This window comes from Netta rufina (genome assembly GCF_964035555.1).
Source record: "Netta rufina genome assembly, chromosome: 1".
NCBI lineage: Eukaryota > Metazoa > Chordata > Aves > Anseriformes > Anatidae > Netta > Netta rufina.
Window position 1 is genome coordinate 143488906 of NC_140123.1, and position 19560 is coordinate 143508465.

Here is a 19560-nt window from a genome sequence, read left to right on the forward strand (position 1 = left end):
AGGTTCTAATCCCTCTTCAATTTGCAACAGCTCACCGAAACTTGATGCAAGCAAATTGCTCCAGCCTTCTGGCCGGTAGGGACTTCACGTGTTTTTCCATTTGAGATTCTGTTCAAGGCATTTCCTTCCTCACAATTACATCTTCTCCTGGACAGGAGCTTCTCACAAGAAACCCAGGCAGTTCTCTCCATTTCTCACATTGATCTTGTTCCCCAGCACGTACCTGGTCCAGGGCTTGCAAGGTAATGACTTTCTACCGGTATTCAGTATCCAAAGTATTATCAGTCAGAGAAGCAGGGAACACAGCTTAGGTTCCCAGCTATGATTTTGTGGTCTTATTATCATAAGTTTATGATAGTTTTGTGGGTTGTTTTTTTTTTTTTTTTCATTGGTTGGTTGATTTTTATACATACTTTTATAAGGCATTTATTACTATTGTCTCTGTTTTAGGAGGAGAATTTTGTACAAGGATACCTGAATACAACATAGATTGTTGGTGTACAAGGTCAAGTCCTTGGAGCTCAAGGAATGGCAGATTTAATGTTGGCCAACCCACCTTAGTTAACCTAACATGTTCTCCCCTTCTTTCTGTTGACCTTAACCTGTGGCAGAATTTTGAGTGAAAGCACTACACCCAGTGGTGTTTCCCACTGTGTCCATCCTCATCCAGTTCTTAAGAAGGATAAGAAGAACATACAGAAGCATAACATACTCTTAAAAAAAATGAATTAAAGAGGGAAGGGAAGGGAAGGGAAGGGAAGGGAAGGGAAGGGAAGGGAAGGGAAGGGAAGGGAAGGGAAGGGAAGGGAAGGGAAGGGAAGGGAAGGGAAGGGAAGGGAAGGGAAGGGAAGGGAAGGGAAGGGAAGGGAAGGGAAGGGAAGGGGAATGATCACAGTCTTATGTTGACACCTGTCCATTCTACTTTCTGGGGGGAAGATGGGTCTTTCCCACCCCCACCTGGAAGTTAGCAGCTGCTTAAGTAGAAATTCTCAAAACTACTTGCAAACAGCCTACAGACCAAAAATTTTCTGAAGGAATTAGATGAATAATTTCAAAATAGAGGATAGAATCAAGACAATCACAATGTACTCATGCATAATTCATGGGTGGGAAAAAAAATCTGCATCTCCTAAATGCTTCTTTCAGTCAGGCTTCTTTCACTTAAGGCCTCATCCAAAACTATTCAGATCAATGAGAGATGTTTCACCATCCTGAGACTAAGCCAAGTCAGTATCTACTTACACCTGTTAAATAGATGGATAAACTGAAGCAAAGACCAAGTCAAATGTGTTGCCCACAATCACATAGGACACTGCTGTGGGGCTGTAAGCAGAAAGCACAGAGTCGAGAGCAGTGCTCCCTCTACTTCAGATGAGGATTGCCTGAAGGCAGGAGGAGCCCTCTGGCAGCCTGGGTTTGCTTCTGCACCTAAAGGCCAGGCGGTATAGTCGGCACTCTTACCCACGCTCTGTAGCCTGAAATCTGTACCAAATGAACCACCTCTCTCATGTTATGGCTGTCAAATTGTTAATTCACACGGGTATCAAAAAATCAGAAGCAAAGGGAAAATATCTTGTTCTATAAATCAAACATAAAGAGCCGAGATGTGATAAGTTCAGTTTCTTTCATTGCTTCTTTTTTTTTTTTTTCTCTTCAGTGGAGTACAGCTAAGCCGACATATAAATATTTTAAAACAGCTGCTCATCAAGAAAAAGGTACAAATTCGGTATTGTAGCCTTAGCTGAGATGTGTAGTTTTGACACATTTTAAAATCTTGAGTATATCTGAAATGTGCTATTGCAACCTTGCATTATTTACTGCAACTTAAAAGGAATCAAAGTCCCTCTTAGGAATGCATTTGCCTTTTTAATGTTGCTGAATGTTACATTATCTCCTGTCTTTTTCATGCAGTGAAGCTTTGCCCACTTAATTGATTAATTTTAGAGAGCAAAAGCTATGCAGAGACATTTATTCAGTGTCAGTCAGGTTTTTGTTTGAACTGACAGTTTTTGAGTCTTTTGTAAATACTGCAGTAAAGTGAAAAAGGTGGAATATGAGCATGATTCTCCAAATCCTATCTGACCAGTCCCACTGAATTAAACAGGGATTTTCAGATGAGACAAGTTTGTGTGATCTGACCTTGCATAATATACACGGGGGGGGGGGGGGGGGGGGGGGAATAAAAAGGAATGGAAAAATGTTAAGTCGAAACTCATAGTCCAAGTAGAAAATTTTTCTGCAGTAGCAGAGATCAAATATAGTCAAGAAAATAAAAATTAAAAAATCCATGAACAGAATAAATTTCAGTTAAGGCTACAATATAGCATTTTTCTGATGAGCAGCTGTTTAATATATTTATATGTCAGCTTAGCTGTACTCCACTGAAGAGAAAAAAAAAATGTAATGAAAGAAACCGAAGTATTCATCCTTACCACATCTCAGCATTTTATGTTCGGTTTCTAGAACAAGATATTTTCCCTTTGCTTCTGATTCTGTGATACCCGTGTGAATTAACAATTTGACAGCCATAACATGAGAGAGAAAGTTCACCTTGTTGCAGATTTCAGGTTACAGAGCGTGGGTAAGAGTGCCGACTATACCACCTGGCCTTTAGGCGCAGAAGCAAACCCAGGCTGCCAGAGGGCTCCTCCTGCCTTCAGGCAATGCTCATCTGAAGTAGAGGGAGCACTGCTCTCCACTCTGTGCTTTCTGCTTGCAGCCCCAGAGCGGCGTCCTGTTTCACCTTGAAAGAGTGGCTTGCTTGGTCTGTGCTCCTGTTACGTAACAGGGGTAAGCAGATGCTGACTTTTCAGGGAAATTAAGGCCAGGACAAATCAATAAAGCATCTGGCCTGACGCACTACATACCATGTAATCCCATGCAGCCATTGAAACTGGAACTTGAGTGTATGAACAAACTATCTCCAGAAATGCCCCTGATGCAACTATGAAGGTAGTAAAAGGTAAAGAACCTGTCTCATTCCTTGATATTGTGTCCCAGTAGTTAATCCCTGTCAGTATTGACAAGTTGGAATGTTTTTCTCATTTGAATCTATGCTTTTTACTTTCCTGCCATGAGTATTTACACAATTCTCCTCTAGGATAAAGAGCTCTCTAGTCCCAAAGCTTTTCTCTCCTTGAAGGTGACTGATCAGATCACCTGATATCTACCTGATATATAATGAATAATATCATTATTTTTAGTAAGCTAAACAGACTGAACTCTTTAAATGATACCATTTTTTAAAAAGTTAAGTCATTCTTTTGGATTTTGAGGTAATTCTTCATATTTGCTGATGAACAGTGTGGTCCACCTAGAGGCAGGCCAAATGTTTGCTGAAGAGGTCTCTGTGTTCCTGACTTGCTGCTCATTATTTATGGGGTCAGGCTTCTGCTCAGGTTAACCTTGGCCTTCAAATTTGCTTATCAATAGGATCGCTTGTGCTCAGACATGCTGACTTGTGATAAATATTTCTGTGGTGTATTTTAGCGTCCAAAAGAATTTTAAGGAGCAAATGAAGAGCCAAAAGGGAGAACCTGTGACTCAAAACTGAAAGAACTTGCTTCTGACTCTTCTTTCAGGAACATGATGGAATTGCTTCAGACAGCTGCCACCATCCACACTCCTGCAACTGACTCCATACAGCCCAGCCTCTGACGGCACGGCCTCTGGCAAAGGACACAAGGGACCACTCTGCTTTGGAGGGCCCAGCTGCAGAAGGCAGGAGGTGGGTCAGATAATGGCAGAACACAGCTCTAGCTTTTGTGTAGTGTGTCTTAGCTTAACACAAGGAAGGTGTGATGATTACACACGGGCTCTGGGTGCATGCTACTTGGTCTTGTGAATTTCTTCACAAGTGGTGGGATTCTGGCAGTGGTTGAAGTGAATCTAGTAACAAAGCAACTGCTATACTGCTATAACCTTACAATATTTTAATTTGGCCAGAGATAAATTCCCTGCTGATTTGCTGGTTACTATATTTGCCTGTTTCCCCACGTAAAAGCATCCTATCAGACCTTTTCAGAGAGTGGGCGTAAGTATTTTCTCAAACAACACTACACTCATTTTTAAAGGATGGAAGAAAGTAAAAAAAAAAAAAAAGGAAAAACAAAAGCTCACAGCAGCTCTGCTCCTTATTTCTGTCCCATGCAGAGATGACAGTTGAGTTACTTCTTTGCCCTGCAGCACTCTCTGCAGCACTAATCTTGGGAAGGTGCAGAAAGAAATGGCAAAGGAAGAGGAGTTCTCATCAAAGGACAAGGGAATGAAAATTGATGGGGATTGGGAAACATGATACGTAGGGAAACATGCAGAATTGATAGGGTGAGGGATGAATAGCCTGTTAGTCATCGGGGTGAGCAGAACTAGGCAGGGGGCAGGCTGATGTTTGGTCTGCAGGGCAAGACTGCTGTAGAAGCTGTGAAAGAGAAGTGAATGTTCAGAAGCAGGCAGGGAGGGGTGAGGACAGGAGGTTTCCGAAGTGTTTCTCGGTAAACTGGAGAGATTGGCTGAATGTTTGACATAAAGACATGCAGAGTGTGGTTGAAAGGAAGACTCAAAAGAGTTAATAGTTAGGTTGAAATCCACTGTGTAAGACCTTAAGAACATATAAATTATCAGCCAAAAGCAGATACCTAGGAAAGAGAACTACAGTGGGAGCAGCACAAAGTGATACTTTCCCCAGATATGCCTCCAAACAGAATTCCTGAGCCGGAGCTGATATCCGTGCAATAAAAAGCCCCTCAGTACATTTCTACCAGCTTGACTGGTCTCCCTTTGAGCCTGTCTGAATTTTTAGCACCTACATCACCCTGTAGCAGGGAGTCCCAGAGTTTTGTTCCAGTTGTACTTACCTGGCACGCTTTCTGTACAGAACTGAGGAATGATGGCAGCATCACATACCTGAATGAGGGATTGAGGCCACATGTGCAAACGGGACCCTCCCTCCACAGATCTCACAGCACAGGAGCCTGTAGGTACCTGGCCCTGGGTCAAAAGACAAAACTAGTCCTTCCATTGACTCTGTCTTAGTTTCAGGTCTGTATCCCAAAGTAGCCAGTGTCATTTGCTGATGTCTTAAGTTATGTTTTGTTTAAAAGCTTCCCATCTGCCTAGGTTTGTACTCTGTTTCATACACATTTAAATTACTGCTGGATGGATGTGATACAGCGACGATTTTGGAAACATTCTCATTGTTTTTTAATTTCCTATGTGCTGTGTTTTTGTGTTTTTTTACAGAGATCAGCACAAAAAGGCAAAACACAACCAACTGTGACAGAATATATAAAACAGCATGAGCTGCCTACAGATAAATGAAAACAGTCCAAAATAATAGAGACCGATGTGAATCATGACCAATAAGCCTATTTGTAATAATAAACATGTCATCTATGTCAGATAAACACATCACAAATATTTATTAAGATAACAAACTGATTATTAATAGACAGATATCCCAAATTCAGATCGTGTCTCTCAGTCCTAGTACATATGAATTAGCAGCCGAATCTCCCCAAATAAATCCAGCTCTCTCATGCAGGTCATCATACCTAACAGGTTTTTAAGAGAGAGAGAGAGAGTAGGAAGAAGGAGAGAAGAGACGAACATATTTTCCTTTTCTACCAGTATGACAGTTTAGAGGGATCAGGCTGCATTAGTGCTACTAAAGATGATAGAAATATGATGATCATAAGAAAAAAATGGAGGCAGGGCTGAGGGAGAGGCTTCCCCTGGTATCTGAAACTCTGACCCCAATCCTATAAGCTGCTCCAGGCAAGCAGGCACATGAGACATCATTTTGAAGTCAGTGGGTTCAGGCCATGCACAAAAGTCTGTCTAACTGGAGCAGCTGCCTGCAGTTGTGTACTTTTATCGGTCTTTCAGATACAGATACACTCTGTTGATACTCCATGAGCTTTGCTCTCTTGAAAAAAAAAAGGGGGGGGACATAGTATTCTTTCACCCTGGTGGTTGCAGAATGAAGCCAGTGAGGTTAAAAAGTGACATCGAGTCCGTTTTCAGGAGGAGCTAAATAAAAAGTTGTTTCTCGTTGCAAACCTGGAACTAACGCATCAGGCAGGTGATGGATATACAGTCCCAAGCTTCTGGAAATGGAGAGGCTGGGCTGTAGCAGCAGCAGGAATTCTTCCGTAATGTACACCCTGTGTTTCACAGCATAGATTTCAGGACATAAGCAGTATTATACCAAGCTGAATAGAACAGGTGTAGAAAACAAACAAACAAAACAAAACCAAAAACCTGCATGTGACTGAAACAATGTGGTTTGGGGCATTAATTTGTTGTATTTCCATCCCTTCCGTGCAGGCAATGCTGCATGCTCAAGGCCAAGCAGCCTGGTTGTATTCAGAGAGACCGTAACACTCTCAGCGTGACAGTCTGCCTGTCCTGGCTGGGGCTCCAAAGAGGAGTAGGAGCAAAAACTACCTCATCATTGCTCCTGCAGGCTCAGCTAAACCCAAGGAGTTACTGTGATGGGAGCCCACGTGGAGATGAGATTCTGGCAACTGCTGGCATTTTTACCGCCGTGCTAATTAACCCTCTTCATCCTTGCTGGCACTTCCAGTGGCGTTACTGCTGCTTCAGCCGAACTGGTAGCTAGCTCTGACTGGGACGTGTCCCTGCTTGAACAGCGATGCTGCAGCCATCAGACCGTTCATTCAGCAGGCTCCTGGAAAGTGCAAATGCTCTTTTATGGGAAATGCAGAGCTAAAGGCAACGGTTCGCTACATGACAGTAAAGCCAGAGAGTGAAGCTCTCATTGACTTTAGTGGGAGCCAAGCTCTCGCCCTGAGTGATGTCTGCGTTGCTTTTCTAGTGGTTCTGAAGTAGCAGTGAGTCAATGTGGAACAACGTGCCACAGTTTGCATGGCTATCGGGGATAATGTCCTAAATAAAATCAGGAGCCGTCAGCTGTAAATACTACTCAGCACGATAAAGAGAAGGGGCTGCCCCTCATCCCTGCTGGAGCCAATGCTCCATAACTGCCAGGTCACTCTGAATTTTAAGGGATATTCTTGTAGCTGTTTTATATTCTTATTTGTTTTCTGGTAAGTCCTTCTCACTCATTTCAAGCCCAAACAAATTCCTCCTCTTCCTTTGTGATCATCCATTCTCATCCTTTCAGATATTCTTTCCTACTCGCAGCTGTTTTGTTTTGTTTGTTTGTTTGTTTTGAAGGTCCTGAGTCCTTTGCTTCTTTTCCTCACAGGCCAGCTTCTTGCTCCTAATGCTGTTTGACTTGACCTGTCCTGGCCCACTCTGTGCTTAGCCTACTTCCCTGCCTGCTGGAAAGGTCACGGCTGGAAGGCCCCCTCCCCGTACACCACCACATCCATCACCGCCTGCTTTTAAAGGCAGGACTGCCCCAAGGCAGTCAGACCTGTGCGGTCTCGGCAGTCAGAGCAGGATGCAGCTTGTCACTGCAATTCCAGCACAGCATCCCTGCCTGGCAGCAAAATGCTCTGACAAAAACGGATAGAGAGGGCTGCCTGAACAACCTGATTGGATTTTGGGGCTCAGCCTTGATTCTTGGCATCCAGCGGGACATATTCATGATCAGTATGGATTTGAGATCATGTCTTTGGTTTTGATTGAAACTCAGCCTAAACTGAGAGATTCGGAGTTTGGCTGGCATCCTATCTTCCTTCCTGCTGAAAATTCTTTGTTCCTGGCTCATTTTAGTGGATGTGCTCACCCACTACAGAAGGTCACAGTGAAACTGATGTAGTTAATTGTTTGTCATAAATTGTTAATTTGCCAAAATAAGCACTCAGTCAATGCAAAATTATTTGTGAATTTTAAATGCTCTCACTGAACATTATGGACATTTAAAACAATGAGGACAAGATAGGAATGCCAAAATACTTTTTTTTTTTTTTTTTTTTTCCCCAACAAATTGTTTGGATATCCCAGTTTCACAGATGAAGTCCTAAGGCTGGTAGGAAGAGAGGGGAGAGTCCTGTGCCATCACCCAGGTACAGCCCTTCTGTTTCAGCAGTTCCTGATCAGGATGCTGAGATGGACCACAACAGAACCGTGTCACATACCACAGAGGTGGCACGGATGTAGTGTAGTCCACAATGTAGGACGCAAATGTAGTCCATTTCTCAGGGAAGAAGCATTAGCACTGGAGCACAAACCCTTTTCCCCCTTTCTCGGGCTCCAGTCTGTATGAAACTCTCCAGACTTGTGAGTTTTGAGGGTGTGTTTTTTGCTAAGCCTTCTGTCTTCTCCCAAGAGCAGGGAATAAATAAATACAAGGGGTAGTTATTTATTGATGCTTAACCTTAAAAGAAGAATGAGCTACACAGTTTAGCTAGCACATAAAAGCACTGTTAGAAATATTTATTAAATAAATGCACTGATTCTTTTATGGAACAATGACAAGATTCTCACTGTTAAAATGAATGTCGTGTAGCATACAATATTATTTTGGCTTGTTGACATATCCCTAAAAGGGAGGAGTGAGAGAGAATTAAAGGCTGAGGTGAAAGCATATCCTACTGCTTTGTGAATAAGCAGGAAGGTTATACCTGTAGCTCTTCAAAACAGAGCTAAGAAGGACCTGACGTTATAATGCAGATACAAAATAAATTCATTATTTCTAGAGAAGAATGTTGTGAGATTAACATGGCACCTTGGCATACAGTTATTGCAGTGCTGTTAATACAGGACCACCAGGAAATTTGGCCTGCAGCATAAAGGAATTGTAATAGCCTAATACGGTAGGCTTTGAAATGAAATAACTTCATGTGAATACTTAAGAGCAATGGAAAGGCTCTGAAAGGTTGAAATGCAAGAGTAATAACACCACTGGAAATGTTTAATATGTATTTCACTTCTCATTCAGAATTAACGTATTTCACATAAGAATTCCAAGTTTTCACTAGGTCTCCAGTTGGGTAGAAATTGGAAAATCTTCTCTGAAGAAGGTGATGCCTAAGTTCTCCTGTGATTATAGTCCTTTGCTTTGATTACACGTATCTGCAAAACAGTGGGAGAATTATAGTTGGTCCCAAACAAACAGACAACTAACAATTTACCCTAAAGCTGTGTTTGTTTGTTTTTGATTTACCAAATGCACTGATAAGTTTGTTTGGGGGTTGACTTGGGGTAAAACCAGACTTTAATTTTTAGGTGCAACAACTGCATCAAATAAACAACTATTCAGCCAAACCAGCCATTTGAACACCCACTTAAATTCTTAACTAGGAGCTTGCCGCTGAGAGCAAAGAGTTTGGATGAACTTCTTCTCACAGAGGTGAGTCTTATTCCCACAGATTATTGATTTCTTTTATTTAGTTTTTATATTTGAAAAGATGAAAAATTGTTTCCAGCTTGAAACTAACTCTGCAGGAACAAGCTTTTATTAAAGGAATTTTTTTAGTGCTTTTTTTTTTGCCACATATTACTTCATTTTCTGAAATATGCTTCTGGGAGGCAATGTCAAAAGTACAATTAAATGATGCAGGACTGAGCTCTAAATGGTGGTGACAATAATTAAAATGAATTATTTCATCAAAGCTTACTTTTTTTTTGCTTTTTCTCCCTCCCTTTCTCCCCCTATTCTGTTTGGAACAAAAACAGACTGTCCTATAATGTCCTGCTGTCACTATTTCAACAAACATTTGTCAGTAGACTCTTAATATATACTAATATTTTGAGTAGGCTTTTAATGTAACATCTTTCTCTATCCAGTTATATTTAACTATAATCTTTAATGTAGGGTCTTGCATCTCTTTTCATGCTTCTCGTTTTTATTAACTTTCCAGATATATTCAGAAATCCCCTAATTTGCATCCAACAATGACTTATGTCTTGAAGCATTAAAATGTACATTTAAAAACATTGGAGCTAATGCAGGAAGCTGATAAAATGCTATTAAAAGTTCCTGGTTTAAATATACGTGATTTGAAAAATATGAATTTTTAAGAGAGCTATTTAAAAAGAGGAAGAAATGTTCTTGAAAATTCCATTCCTTTTTTTTTTTTTCCTTTAGGAATTGAAAGTCCAGCAGTTTTAAAAAAAAAAAAAAAAAAAGAAAAAGAAAAAGAGAGAGAGAGAGAGAGAGAGAGAAAGAAAGAAAATAAAGGAAAAAAGAGTCAGGTACAAAGCTGTGTGGGAAGAGTGCAGTGAATTTTCATCAGAATGCTGATGTTTATTTGAGTCTTTCAGAATAGCCAAAAAAAAAAGTTTTTTGGAGTAAGGTCTAATGTTTAGCACCCACATAGCTCTAAAGGACCTTGGTAGAGATGGTCAGAATCCAGAGAACAATGTTAATGATGGCTTGCTAACATGGTGAATCAGTAGATGTAGCTGGCTCCTTAGTTCTTGGGTTAACCTCTTCTTCAGGTGGCAGAAGGGGATTAGTCAGGTCATGGCAAGTCCTAACTCTGTTATAGCAATGTAAGAGCAGCCCAGCAGTGGGCTTGGGAGCCTGAGCCAATGTTCAGTAAGGTTGGATTGGAAAGAGTTTGTATGGGGGATAAGGTGGAGAAGGGTTGGTGCTTCAGAGCATGTGTAGCTGCTGTCAGTCTCGTGTGTGTTGACTTCAAAAACCAAGTCCTTTGGCCCTTTGTGCCTTCTAGGGGCATGGTTATGGGGGTGCCTTAGAATACTTGTTGCTTTTCTCTTATGGATGACTGTTCTTAGTATTTCTTGCCTTTTTTTTTTTTTTTTTTTTTTTTTTTTTTTTTTTTAAGGCCTGGTATAGGATGTTTGATCTCTTGCCAGGTGGCCTAGCGGGAATACTCTGTTCAGTTACGCAAGAAGCATGGATTTGATCCCTAACTCCTGTTACCACGCTCTTAGGAATACATGGTTACAAAAATAAAAGCATTAGCCTGCAGCCATCCTGCTGTGTGCTGTGCTCTCGTCAGATCTCACATGTTCAGCAAGGTCAGCCCTGCTCAGGACTCACGTGGTTGGGGGGTGCCGTGGGGATGTGGAAAGGAACCACAAAATAAAAGACTGTGCATGAAATGCCTTCCTCTTCTGTGCTCCACCCCAAGGATTTTCTTGTATATTTTTGTTTACCTTCTTCCTCAGATGTACCATTATTTCATAAATGTGCTTTTTTTTTTTTTTTTTTTTTTTTTTTCTATTCTTTTTAAGTGAGCTAAGGCAATTACTGTGAATATGCAAACTGCCACAGCCTGAGCACTGCACACAACACTGCAGCAGTTTGTGCCCTGGAGAACCTGCAGTCCAATGGACAGCGCGGGCACGGGGTGCCAGAGGGGCTTTGGCACTTAGGACGAGTAAGTAGCGTGATGCTGGCAAGTGGTGCTTCAAGCTGTGAGTCTGGGGTGAGGAGGAGGAAAGTGAAGTAGAAGCAGAAGTGGATGAGGAGGGGACTATGACAGGCACGATATCTTATCCCAAATCCACCTCAGTAGGGTAAGGCCACAAAGTTGGGGGGAAGTGTGTGGGAGAAGTGTCTCCACAAATCTGAGTCAGAAGAAAGCTTGTGCAGAAGGGTAAGTGGTTGCTCCCTATTTCAGCCCCCTGCAACAAGAACACCTCAGAGGTAACAGAATTGCTGAATGTTATTCTTAGAACCACAGAATCATAGAATCATTCAGGTTGGAAAAGACCTCCAGGACCATCTGGCCCAACCATCCCCTACCACCAGTGTCACCCACTGACCATGTCCCCAAGCACCACGTCCAGCCTCTCCTTGAACACCCCCAGGGATGGTGACTCCACCACCTCCCCCGGCAACCCGTCCCAGTGCCTGGCTGCTCTTCCTGAGGAGAAATGTCTCCTCATTGCCAGCCTGAACCTCCCCTGGCACAACTTGAGGCCATCCCCTCTAGTCCTATCACTAGTTATCTGTGAGCAAAGGCCAACCCCCAGCTCCCCACACCTTCCTTTCAGGTAGTTGCAGAGAGCAATGAGGTCTACCCTGAGCCTCCTCTTCTCGAGGCTGAACACCCCCAGCTCCCTCAGCCTGTCTGTGTAGGAGAGGTGCTCCAGCCCTCTGATCATCTTTGTGGCCTCCCTTGGACCCACTCCCACAGGTCCCTGTCCTTCTGGTGCTGGGGGCCCCAGAGCTGGACGCAGGGCTCCAGGTGGGGCCTCACAAGGCAGAGCAGAGAGGCAGAATCACCTCTTTCTCCCTGCTGGCCTCGCTGCTTTTGATGCAGCCCAACAGACAGTTCTCTTTCAGGGCCGCACACATCGCTGGTTCATGTTGAGCTTCTTGTCAACCAACAACCCTAAGTCCTTCCCCTCAGGACTGCTCTCAACCCATTCTCTGCCCAGCCTGTATTTGTGCTTGGGATCCCAGCCCAGAAGCAGGACCTTCATGTATCCTGCCTGCTCTCTAAGGCAATATCACAAACAAACATTAAGAGTTGAACCTGAAGCAACACCTGAGCCATAAACACTTCTAAATATTAGGTGAGCTCAATCAGGTGCCCAACTGCATTAGCAAAACCTTTCTCAGATCCAAAAAACTGCAAAACTGCAGGGAAGCCTAGAAGACGATCTGATCTGTTTTCTGGCCCTCCACTGCCCTTGTGCAGAAGCGACTTAGCCAGCTTTGCTCGAATGTTTGACAAGTGCTATTCAACAGACTACGAGAAATTTCCAGCATCTTCAAAATACAGAGTCACAGCAGCACTCTGTATTCTGCTCACCTTCCCTTTCTACATTTTCCCTTCAGGTTCTGAGTTTTATGTTATTAAGTTCGGGTGTAAAACATTATAATAAATAATAAGTAGCAATATTTTCCATCCTAAAGATATCAAAGGTGGAAAAATATTATTGTTTCCATTTTTCTAGTGAGGAAAGTGAGGCACTAATTGCTTGCCCAAGGTGACTTTGCTCAGTAAAAGATACTGCAGCAAGAGAAAGAGCAAATTAATTTAATGTTTTGAAGGTTGGGTGTTATTTTTTTCTTGAGAAAAAGCACTCTGGTGGAAAAAGGCAGTTTCAGAAAAGTGAAAATGAGTTCAAATATAATGTGAAACTAAAAGAGCTGGCTCTTGCACATAAATTTGTGGCTGTGCTACAACAATAGATGAGTGATCAGCGTCTATTGCAATGAGGCTAGCCTACAGGAAATATATGCCTTTACTCAAGGGTTCTGCATGTAGCGGAAGAGCTTGAATATTACTGTGATGGAAAAAATAACAGACAGAATAAGCACCCTAGAGGGAGAAAACAAGTGCCCTGAGCTGCTCTGGATCAGGCCAACTGCTCACAGTGAAGACAGCTAGCACGGACAGCAAAGCTAAGCACATAAAGCATCTCTGCAGCCTGCAAGAAGAGTGGTAGAAACATCTGCTTTCACTTATTCCACAGGCCGAGGGAAAAAGCAGGTCTGCACTGAGGTTGAGGGAGGGTATGAGCTGCTGCCCTGCCATGGCAGAATAAAGTTCCTGAAAGGATCTCTTTGCAGGAAGCCTGACCAGTGTCTCCTGCTGGTATCAGCTTGGGCAGTGACACTGGGAAAGACAAGAGGCATTTTCCAAACCAGCAGTGATTGCATTTCCTAATTGCAAAGCCCATGGGATGCTGTCATGCATGACTTGACACACCACTAGGTGCTTCTTTTTGCACGCTGTGACTGTATCTTACTGACTCGATGAGAAGAAGGACCTCTGTCTAAATCTTCCCTTCCCTGGGCAGCAATGCCTGTGAGCGTTCCTTTTGTTAGTGGAGAAAAACACTGCCCAGTTTTATTTTCATTTGCTGCAACTTGCTGATGCAAAGCAGAGAAAGGGAGAGCGCGGCGGCCGTAGGTGTCAGTCAGCTCCCCGAGGGCAGCACTTGCTTCAGCGCAGGAGCCTGTCCTCGGGAACACTGAAGATCACGCAGCGAAATGTTATGAAATGCAAACATTATTAAGGAGAGAAAAGCAATTGCGCCCATTGTTCCTCTGGCCGGGGATGGCGTCGCTCAGCCTCCAGCAGCCAATTGTGTGGGCTGAGGCGAGCAGTCAGCCGGAGACGTGTCCCCAGCCTGCCTGCGCGGCTGCACGGAGCGTGGCGCAAAGCCGCCGCTCTCCTGATGTGCCTCCAGATTATTTCGGTGCCGTTAACACCTACTCATTCCCAGTCAGTTAGGTCTCGTCTGCACAGCGAAGATGTTTGATATGTGACAGGGTTACGCGGGAGTTCACGACGATTTACAGCACCTCGCCCACTACCAGGGTCTCCCTGGTGGTTTGTCCAGTCCACCGCTACCCTGCTGTCACTTCTTGTGTTGTACCCTGCTGCTCTGCTGCTCATCCATCTCTCTGTCTTTCCTTTGTCCACTTCTTTTAGCTCTCTTTCTGCCTCGCACTGAGGGATTTTGCAAACCTGCCGTTTCTTCATCCTCAGCATGGCTGGGAGGGAGGACATGGGAAGGGGCCGCGTCAGCCTGCCATCCCCTCGTGCTTCCTCTTGAATTTTATAAATGCACCGAACTGGATTTTTATCTGAGCAGCAGAAAGCATTTCGAGGGCTTTCCGTCAGCAGTGTATAAATAAAAATGGATCAGAATAGATTGGATTGTTCCTTCTTACATCCGCTTCCCTATTTTGTTTCTGACAGGTCCCGACACCCACACACATGCTCCTTGCTCAGACTCCACCACATCTCCTTTTTTGTCTGCTTTGAGTTTTTGGCAGGATTTCACATTCCCAAGAACCTCCTTCCCTTACGGAGAGTTTTCAAAGCTCTTCACTGGGTTCTTAGCTCTGAGGCCATGTGCCCTCACGCTCTCCATGCCGATGGACCTGGCCAGGCTGCTGATCGCCTTCAGAGGTCCATGTGTCAGACAGTCCCTCCGCCTCAGCCTGCAGCAAGCATTGCTGGCTGTGCTTACCCTGCAAAGGAGCGGGACCAAGCCAGAAACCTGCACCAGGTAATTTAAGCAATGGGTTTACCCTTTTTCGAGTTGATTATGCATGAGCATAATCATCCTGCTTGAGCATAAGCATCCTGCTTTCTTCAAGCATACCCACTGTTTGAAGAGGCTTACCCATTCTTTTTTTCTTTGCGCATTGTTTTTAATGCTATAAATGTTCCCTGGGTGCATTCAGAATCTGGTATTTGCTATTCAAATAGCGCTAAGTTTCAACTGTTTGAGTAAATCTCTAAGAAGCGTGGCTGAGCAGGCAAACACCTCCATCACGTACAGCACACACCCCTTCAAACCGTGGTTGGGATATTTACTGATGCAGGACTGAAATCCACTTGCCATGAGTATTTGTGCAACTCGCTTGAATGTTTGCATACAGGGGAGTATAAAAGGGACACTGGAACAGACTAGGAGAACATACTTTAAAAAAAAATCTTTATTTTATACAAATCTTTATTTTATACAAATCTTTATTTTATACAGTCAAAATGTGAATTGCCCAACGCTAAACGTGAGCGCTGGAGAGACAGCGGGCACAGCGAGGGCGCTGGGGGCCCCCAACATGGCGGCCGCCCCCTCAGGGGTGCCGAGCGCCTCGCGCCCCTCGCCCCACCCGCCCCGCGCGCGCGCGCGCGCGCATGCGCGCAACCCCGCAGCGACTGAAGGAAATGTCCGGAGCCGGGCGGAAGTGACGCGCGTGTAAGGGCGGAAGCGGGGCAGTGTCGCCGGGGTGTGGCCGGCTGGCGGCAGGTGAGGGGCGCGCCGGGCCCTCCCCCTCCCCCCTTCCCCTCCTCTCAGCGGCGGTGACCGTTAGCGGCCGCCCGGGGACTGTTAACGGCCGCGCGGTGCCGGCGGGGCTGCTGCTGACAGGAATCGGGCTCGGCCCGTCAGCGCTGGGCTGTGGGGCGGGCTGGGAGCCCTCAGGGTGGGCAGGGCAGGGCGGGGGGGAGCGGCGCGTTGGCAGCCCTGTGAGGGGCTCCCGGGGTCAGCGCGGAGCTGAAGGGGAAAAAAGCAAAAAAAAGTCGTCCCAGATGCAGGGCTGGAGGGCTCCGGGGTGTGGGTTGAGCGATTCTTGCTCAGAAAGTTAGCTCACGGCTTGTGGATGAGTCGTGGGGGGCTCTGCCTCCTTCCCATCACCAAGTATTTAGGTTTATTAGCTAATTCAACAAACGCCACAGACTGTATAGAAAGGGCTTCTGGTCCAGCAGGGCATCAGCGCAGCTCGCTGCCTGGAGTGCTGCCAAATCTGTTCAACTATGTGTGGCCTTCAAATTGCACGAGGGCAGCCTGCCCCGCTCCCGGCCCGGTGAGCTGTGCTGGTGTGATTATTTGTTAAATAAAGCCGTGTTGTCGCTGCTTGCAAGCGAACCCAAACGCTGCTGTGATAAATGCACTTACTGTATTAATTTTTCTGTGTTCAAAATAAAGAGTGATGATGTTCAAAAAAAGAGTGGCAGCGGTAAAAAGATCACGGGGCTGTTAGATCGAGCTGGGCGTACAAAGGAAGGCTGCTGGTGGACGCAAGGAGCATTGTGAATCCACATCCAGCACTGAGGAATGTTGTTGGTATTTATTTTAGTACTGAACAGAAGCCCCGTCGTGATGGGGTTTTCCCTGTTTTTTATGGTGTGGTTTAAATGTGGAGTGGTCGGGCGGCACCTGGATTTTCCCAGAGGCTCCTCACTGCTGGGGAGAGGAGGCTAATACTTGACCCCGCTCACTTCCAGTCTGGCTTCCAACGAGGAGCGTAGGATGGTGCCAGCTGTGGCAGTGGCACTTCACATGGTTCAGGCAAATGTCAGCGAGGAGTTGGCCAGAGTTGACCTATTTCTTTCAGCTGGGCTGTGCAGTGGGTGTTGCTGGCGGTGCTTTGTAGACCTTATTCCTGGAACAGATGAGGCAGAAGCAAAAACTAACCCTATTTCGTGCCAGTTCTCTGAAGAAGAGAGGCTTCCTTGAGCAGTGAAAAGAAACAGAGTGGATGCTGCTGCTCTTGCCAGGGGCAAGGGCTGGAGGCAAGCTGACTTTGGCATGTCCTTGTAGAGGCTTTCTGCATTTTTGCCTGTCCTGGGAGTCAGAGGTGCTCCAGTCAAGTGTCCACTAGGCTTTTTGTTAGGAAGGTTGGCAGGGGGCTGACAAGCTCTCCTGGTATTTAATTAAGTCTGTCTTGTCTGAGCAGCAAAGCTGGGATGTAAAAGCTGCCCAATACCCTTCTTTATTCCTGAAATGCTTTGGTTGGGGGAAATCACCGCGCCTCCAGAGCCCTCAGGCGGAAAAATGCCTGAAGCATTCCCAGAGCAGCACAGCCTGTTCTACTCCTGTGTCCTTCTTCTATCACTCCGGATATCTAAACTGAGTTTTTAATCTTCATTCCTTCAGATAAAAAGTGCTGTTCTTTTCTCTCAATTCTGAAGTTGGTTGGCAGGAAAACGGACAGCAGATAATCTCTGGGAATTACTCTGCAGCCTGGCTTCTGGGTTTGGTAATACCAGGTAACTGTAATCAACGCGTGCCCAGCCTGAGTGGTGAAAGAGAAGGGCAGAAATTGAGGGCTGGGGTGAAACAGTACTGAGATAAGCCTGGAAGCAAAGCAGATTATTATTATTGTTATTTTTAAGATTAAAGATAGTGTGTAGAGGAAGAGGAAGATTATGTCCGAAATTGTGATACTTCCCGTGGCCATGGTGTACGAGCTTGAAGAGAATCATTTTTATCACTCAAAAAGCAATTTCTGCAACTAATCAGCTCTGCTCAGCCCCCTTCACAAGATAACCTTTGCCAGAAAATAGTCCATCCAGCACTTTGTTTAGCGGGCTATTGATTTTCCAGGTGGTTCTTTTGACCCAGCTTTTTGTCAGCTCTGGTCATCCGGGCCATCCTGTAGGGATATTCCATCTAGCAAACGAAACCAGGCTTGATTCCTTACAGTGAGTGAGTTCCCCTCCTGCCATCTTGCAGTTCCCTTTGCTTCTGAATGTATAAGCCAGGCCGGAACTGCTGTACTGAATTTGCTCTGATTTGGCAGTTACTTTCAGTAAAAATCTCAGGATCTGTGCTAACACAGTGCGTATGGGGCCTGAGTGCTGTAAAACTCCGGAACTTTGAGTACTGAAAGTGAAGGAGGGGAAAAAAATAATAATAAAATTGCTGGTCAGGGTTTGAGGGAGCAAGATATGGCGGTAGTGGTTAGGGCTGCAGCAAAGGTCTCTCTGCAGGTGAGTTAAGTTGAGTTTTTTAACAGAATTAGAGGGAAAATTAACAGGAAAGTGCAGTGCTTTTGGAGTTATGTACTTGTTGCTGTGGTCTGATAGTTAAATGGAGTAGCTCTTCATTTTACTGAACCAAGTTTTCTGCAGGAAGCTCTCCAGCAGTGCTTGAGCTAGCCTGCTTGTGGAACACTCCGATATTTTAGAGATCCTACTGCAGGGAAATGGCCCTCAAAGGGACTTTTGGCACAGCCAGCAGTTTAGGAATACGAAAACGAAGTGCTCCCTTTTAGGAAACTGAATGGAGAGATGCATCAGCATGCCTGGGCTGGGACTCTCAGCCTTTGTTTCAATGTCTGCGCTGTAGGTGTAGCTAAGCTAGCTGCTTAGCCTCCTCTTAGAAAAGGGGAGAAAGAGAAGGCAGGCAATTAGCGAGCACGGTCCTTCTGGACAATTTTAGGTGGCTGCCTTAGAATAAGAGCAGTTATTCATTAGAGCACCTGGTTATCTCCATTAACGATGAGAGGCAAGGATGACAAGAGCAGGGCAGGTTATCTGACGAGCCGTAGCTATCAACGTCTGTCCATCAAAGTGAGCTGTATGAATCTAGCTGAAGGAAGCTGTTTTCAGCCTCAGCGTAGAGGACAGGGCTTCCTCAGCGAGATGCCGCAGCCGCCAGCTCGGTGCCTCGTGGCAGGGAGGACCGCTGGCTGCTCCTCTCAGAGCAGAGCCCTGCGCTGGGGGGAGAGGTTGTTGTGAAGGCACCAGTGGCTCAGAGGCCATCCTCGCTTGTGGAGCTTAGAGGATTGAAGTGCCCCTCTGAATTCTTTAAGTCCTTACAGCTCAGGTTTTATTTACAAAATATTGCTGTATAATAAATAGCGTTTCTGTCTTCTGGAGAGTTAATATCATTTGATTTTATTTTATCCAACTTTAAATGTTAAGTATTTTGCCATTTGCCCAGGAGTTGCCATACGCTATTATAAAGCTGGACTCTGAGATCTCAAATCTCGACTCTTTCTCATTATGCTAAGTGGGATAGGGCAGAGCAGCATGTAGGAAAACAGCAAATATAAGTGTCTCTGAGTAGTTTTTAGGGGAGGAGGTTGTCTGCATTTGAGAATGGTCACCAGGCCTGCTAACGGATTGCTTCAGGCCTGTGGTTGTCCCATCCAAGAGACGATGCTGCTGGTGGGAAACCAAATCCTCCAGTTTATGTGTGTTTAGTTACTCAGCAGTAACGTCTTTACCTTAACATCACATTGCTCCAAGCCTTTTGCAGCTGCAGTAGCTCCTGTTGCTTTCAAATCAAAGTTTCTGAGCCGAAGCTACTAACGAGCTTTGGCTTTTTGAGAAGGAAGCCTTAAGTACTGGGATCAAGCTTTCTGAGTAGGTTTTTGACGGGCTGGTGCTTTTGCTTTGATAGCTGTGAGTGCTCAGGAAGGACCACGTGCAGATAGCCGTGTACTCCAGGAAGAGC

At 45.0% G+C, this 19560-nt stretch overlaps 1 protein-coding gene across 6 annotated transcripts in view; it reads left to right on the top strand.

The window, feature by feature from the left end:
• Positions 1–15579: 15579 nt before the first annotated feature.
• The window catches only part of WASHC1 (WASH complex subunit 1), a 37118-nt gene continuing 33137 nt past the window's right edge, over positions 15580–19560 (top strand). For 5 of the 6 annotated variants that reach the window (XM_084306208.1, XM_084306212.1, XM_084306210.1 and 2 more), the window contains exon 1: positions 15580–15624. The gene's annotated coding sequence lies outside the window, so the exon portion shown is untranslated. Of the gene's footprint in view, positions 15625–17250; positions 17367–19560 lie in introns of those variants that run through there. The other variant, XM_084306209.1, reaches the window with a different exon arrangement.